Source organism: Carcharhinus amblyrhynchos, chromosome 31, assembly GCF_965287045.1.
Source record: "Carcharhinus amblyrhynchos chromosome 31, sCarAmb.v2.hapA, whole genome shotgun sequence".
Taxonomy (NCBI): domain Eukaryota; kingdom Metazoa; phylum Chordata; class Chondrichthyes; order Carcharhiniformes; family Carcharhinidae; genus Carcharhinus; species Carcharhinus amblyrhynchos.
The window spans coordinates 9,295,641-9,301,766 of NC_137354.1; positions in this window are offsets into that span (position 1 = coordinate 9,295,641).

Below are 6,126 nucleotides of genomic sequence, written 5' to 3' on the forward strand. Positions count from 1 at the left end.
AATCCTCTGCCTTTTATTAATTCGATTGCTGTACAGTTGGGTTGTGAGAAAGTAAAGGTTTAGAATTCACAAGTAAGGCTTACATTAACACTGCAAGGAAGTTACTGTGAAATTCCCCTGTTCGACACACTCCGGCGCCTTTGGAGGAAACTGGAGCTCGCGGAGGAAACCCACACAGACACAGGAAGAATGTACAAACTCCACACAGTGTGCGCAAAATGCCCTCCGACTGGAGAATTTCCAAGCCTGGCAGATCATCCAAGTGATTATAGCTGGGTTAGCACTTTAGGAGAATTGTTACATAGTTGGATCTCAGAGATGCAGAAATGTCTAACATCATTGTGGGAAAATAATCTGCGCAAAGTTTGTCCATTTTTCTTTTTATTCATTCACGGCACTTGGCCATCGTTGGCTGGCTAGAGTTTATTGCCCACCCCTGTTGTCTCTTGAGAACGTGGTGGTGAGCTGCCTTTTTGAAATGCTGATACAACTGAATTCCATTGCTAGGCCATTTCAGAGGACAGTTAAGAGTCAACCACATTGTTGTGACCATGCTAAATTCTCCCTCAGTGTACCTGAACAGGTGCCGGAGTGTGACTACTAGGAGATTTTCATCACAATGGTGTTGAAGGTTGAAGATAGAGTGGGAGCAAGGCCTAGAAATTTAGGGAGATGCTTGCGGACTGAGCAGGAAATGATTGACAAAGTGGTCACCCAATCTGTATCTGACACCCACAGGAGTTGCATCTCTGAATCAACCATCGCAGCAAGGCAAAAATCCATTAAACCATTGAACGGATCTTTGGATTCCCCTCAGGGATATTCCTTTTGTCTATATGACAGCAGTATTGGAGTTTTACAGCTCCACTCTCCCCTCCCCTCCCCTCCCCACCCCACCCAACCCCTGCTGGATTTAACAGGCTATTTAAATTGACAAAAGCAAAATACTGTGGGTGTTGGAATCTGAAACAAAAACAGAAAATGCTCTAAAATCTCAGCAGGTCTGACAGCATCTGTGGAGAGAGAATAGAACCAGTGTTTCGAGTCTGGATGTTGTCCAGACTCTTTGACTCTCCCTCCAAGATGCTGTCAGACCTGCTGAGATTTTTCTAGCATCTTTTGTTTTTGTGTCAACTAAATTGACGTTTATTTTGGCTAAAGGATTGTACCTAAAGAATCCGAAGATCTGTCCAATGGTTTATTTACTGGATATTTGTACTGCTGCAATGGTCAATTAAGACATGCAACTCCCATTGCCGTCAAGAAGGCGAATGGAATGTTGGCCTTTATAGTGAGGGGGGATAGAATATAAAAGCAAGGAGGTCTTGCTGCAACTGTACAGGGCACTGGTGAGGCCGCAGCTGGAGTACTGTGTGCAGTTTTGGTCACCGCACTTGCACAAGGATATATTGGCCTTAGAGGGAGTGCAGAGGAGGTTCACTAAGCTGATACTGGAGATGAGGGGGTTGGACTATGAAGAGACACTAAAGAGACTGGGTCTGTACTCGGAGTTTAGAAGGATGAGGGGGGATCTTATAGAGACGTATAAGATAATGAAAGGGATGGATAGGGTAGAGGTAGAGAGATTCTTTCTGCTCAGAAAGGACAGCAGGACTAGAGGGCACAGCCTCAAGATGGGGGGGGGGGCGGGCAATTTAGAACGGAGTTGAGGAGGAACGTCTTCACTCGAAGGGCGGTGAATCTCTGGAATTCTCTGCCCGTTGAAGTGGTGGAGGCTGCCTCGCTAAATATATTTAAGTCACGGGTAGATAGGTTTTTGACAGACAAGGGGATTAAGGGTTATGGGGAGAAAGCAGGAAAGTGGAACTGATCCACTTCAGATCAGCCATGATCTTATTGAATGGTGGGGCAGGCTAGATGGCCTACTCCTGCTCCTATTTCTTATGTTAGATACAGATTGGGTGACCACTTCGCCGATCACCTCCTGCTCAGTCTGCAAGCATCTCCCTAAATTTCAGGGTGCCTGTCAGGTTTATTTGTAGGCCTCGCTCCCACTCTTCAACCTTCAACACCGTTGTATGAAGCGCAATGCAGGTTTGACGAACAGCAGCTTAGCTTTCGATTTGCAATGTTAACGTTGCGTTGGAACAATTTCACCTTGTGACTTCTGTACCATTCTTTGGGGGCAGCAGATGTTGAGTATCTTCCTACTGTTACCATTCACATCTCCCCATGAGCCATCTTGTCCCATCCCCAGCTTGTCCTGCTTTACACCATCATCCCTTTTGTCATAGAATCCCTACCATGCAGAAGGAGGTCATTTGGCCTACAGACTCTGATTTGCACCCAGGCTTAGTGGCACAGGGGTTAGCACTGCTGTCTCTCAGCGTCAGAAACCTGGGTTTGATTCCCGGCTTGGGTTACTGTGTGAAGGTTGCACGTTCTCCTCATGTCTGCATGGGTTTCCTCCAGTTGCTCCGGTTTCCTCCCACAGTCCGAAAGATGTGCTGGTTAGGTGCATTGACCATGCTAAATTCTCAGTGTGCATGAACAGGTGCCAGAGTGTGTCGACTAGGGGAATTAACTTCATTGCAGTGTTAATGTAAGCCTACTTGTAACACTAATAAACTGTAAACTTTCCCCAACTCTATCTGTGTAACCCCACATGTTTCCCACGGCTAATTCCCCTGATCTACACCTCTTGGAACACCAAGGGGCAATTTAGCATGGCCAGTCCCCCTAATCTGCACATCTTTGGACTGTGGGAGGACCTGGAGAAACCCATGCAGACACGGGGAGACCCATGCAGACACGGGGAGAATGTGCAAATTCTACACAGACGCTGACCCAAGCTGAGAGTTGAACCTAGATCCCTGGTGCTGTGAGACAGCAGTGCTAACCACTGTGCCAAATTATTTGTTGATTTATCTATTCTGATTTTCACTCTTCAGATCTGTCCAACTTTCACCTTCTTCCCCCTATCTCCACTTTCTTATAACCTGATCAACTTCACAACATTTGAGGCCTAATAAAAGGTCATTGGCCTGAAAGGTTGATGGAGTTTCTCTACAGTGCTGGCCCACTCACTCAGTACTTCATGCCTTTGTTCTTTTCTCCTGTGTCTAGTGATGCACGATGCAGATAAAGCACGTACTTGTCTGTTCCCATAGCTAGTTCTCCCTGGAATAGTTCTGCAGAGACTACATAACTTGAGGGGCGCCATTCTGCTTAACCAGGAAATGCCTACCTGCCATTGGCGTATTGGAAGGAGTTACAGCTTGGTAGTCAATCTGCATGATTGCTACAAAAACGCTTTTCAGGTCCAGAACTCGGAGCTTCTGACGCAGAAGTAGTAACACTCACTGAGCTGCTCTGCATTTTTGTTCTACGTAAATGCAAATCGTTGTAATGCCTTCCTAGGTTGTAATTTTCCATCCTTGAGCTCAGGTGAAGTGGTTGGTGCTTAGATAGACAGACCTGCCACACCTTGTGACTCAGTCTCGTGTCATTTGTACTGGCAATTCTAATGTCTCTTGCTTCTATTCCCAGTTCCACAATGTGGCAGCATTTGTTAACTCACAAGGGAGTCTTCCTATAACTGACATGGACAAAAGCCAATGAACAGCAACCAAGAGACTCACAAAGGACAAATCAGTAATTGAGGCTTCGACCAGATAATGAAAATTTAGCCTCAGGCTCCTGGCGCAGAAGTAGGCCTCATCGGGAAAGAACGCTTCGGGCTCTTATAGCATTGAATAAAACTAGTGTTACTGAGTAACGTACAACGACAAATATTTGAGCATGGATCAAAGTAATCTCAAATTTATTTCAGTAATTTTATTGATTGATTTATTGTCACATTTATTGCGATACAGTGGAAGTATTGTTTTTTGCATGCTATACAGACACAGTATATCATTCATAGACTATCATAGAATGCTACAATACAGAGAGAGACCATTTAGCCCATTGAGTCTGCACTGACCACAATCCCACCCAGATCATAACCCCGTGCGTTTACCCTAGTTAGTTCCCCGACACCTGGAGGGGAATTTAGCACAGCCAATCCACTTAACCCGCACATCTTTGGACTGTGGGAGGAAACCAGAGCACCTAGTGGAAACCCACACAGACACGGGGACAATGTGCAAATTCCACACAGACAGTGACCCAAACCAGGAATTGAACCCGGGTCCCTGGTGGTGTGAGGCAGTAGTGCTAACCACTGTCACCATGCCGCTCCATACATAGGGGAGAAGGAAAAGATAGGGTGCACAATATAATGTTGCAGCCACAGAGTGAAGAGACAGATCAGCTTAATATTGGGTAGATCCATTCAGAAGTCCAATGACAGCAGGGAAGAGCTTCTGATTGGTTTTTGGTACATTCTTCTGAGACTTAACAACTTTTGGTTTTATTTCATATTTTGTCGATCAGGTACATTATCTTTGAAAAAATAATTTCTGGTTTCAGCTACAGTCAGCAATGTATTGCCTGGCTGGTAAGATGCTGTGATGGGTGCACTGCGCAATCCAATCTTTTTGAGATATTAAGACCATAAGACATTGTTGCAGAATTAGGCCACTCAGCCCATCTAGTCTGCTGTGCCATTCAATCATGGTTGATATTTTTCTCATCCCCATTCTACTGCCTTCTCCCCATAACCTCATCTCCTTATTAATTAAGAACCTATCTATCTCTATCTTAAAGACACTCAATGACCTGGCCTCCACAGCCTTTTGTGGCAAAGAGTTCCACAGATTCACTGCTCTGACTGAAGAAATTCCTCCCATCTCTGTTTCAAAGGAGCATCCCTTCAGTCTGATGTTGTGTCCTTTGGTTGTAGTTTTTTCCTACTAGTGGAAACATCCTTTCCATGTCCACTCCATCCATGCCTCGCAGTATCGTGTAAGTTTCAATAGAATCCCCCTCATCCTAAACTCCCAACGAGTACAGACCCAGAGTTCTCAACCATTCCTCATATCACAAGCTCTTCATTCCAGGGATCTTGTGAACCTCGTCTGGATCCTTTCCAAGGCTAGCACATCCTTCCTTGGATATAGGGCCCAAAACTGCTCACAATACTCAAAATGGGGTCTGACCAGAGCCTTATAGAGCCTCAGAAGTACATCCCTGATCTTGTATTCTAGCCCACTCAACATGAATGCTAACATTGCATTTGCCTTCCTAACTGCTGACTGAACCTGCATGTTGAGAATCTTGAAGAAGGACTCCCAAGTCTCTTTGTGCTTTTGATTCCTTAAGCACTTTCCCATTTAGAAAATAGTCTATACCTCCATTCCTCCTTCCAAAGTGCACAACCTCACATTTTTCCACATTGTATTCCATCTGCCACTTTGCCCACTCTCCTAGCCTGTCCAAGTCCGGCAATCCTCTGCTTCCTCAATACTACCTGTCCCTTTACATATCTTTGGATCATCTGCAAACTTAGCAACAGTGACTTCAGTTCCTTCTTCCAAATCATTGATGCATATTGTGAAAAGTGATCCCAGCACCGACTCCTGAGGCAGAGCACTAGTCACCAGCTGCCATCCTGAAAAAGACCTCTTTATCTGCATTCTCTGCCTTCTGCCAGTCATCCAATCCTTTATCCAGTCCAGGATCTTACCCTTAACATTATGGGCACTTATTTAAGTCTCCTATACGACATCTTGTCAAAGGTCTTCTGGAAATCTAAATAAATCATGTCAAACCTAGATCCCTGGCACTGTGAGGAAACACTGCTAACCACTGGGCCACCATGCCACCCAATCATCGTACGTGGTCTACCTCTTCAAGTGAGTTGTGCTGGAACTTACCAGCTTTCTCTACATTGCCCAAATGGTAGTGACAGTCTTTCATAGCTTTGCTCGAGGAAGCCTTAAAATTTGAGTCTAAATTGCTTATTCACCTCTGAAAGTTGAGAATTGTTCTTAGTGTAGGATAAAACAATGTCTGATATTGAGCCATAAAAGTCAGCAAAACCCCTCCTTCCGTCTCTGGGTCAAAAATCCAGAATTCCCTCTCAAATGGCATGTAACAATATTGACTGCAATGGTTGCAGAAGGCAGCTCACCACCACCTTCTTAAAGGCAATTATTAGTTTAAGTTTATTTATGTTAGTGTCACAAGTAAGCTTGTATGTTGTGAAGGCTGCCTTTGAAG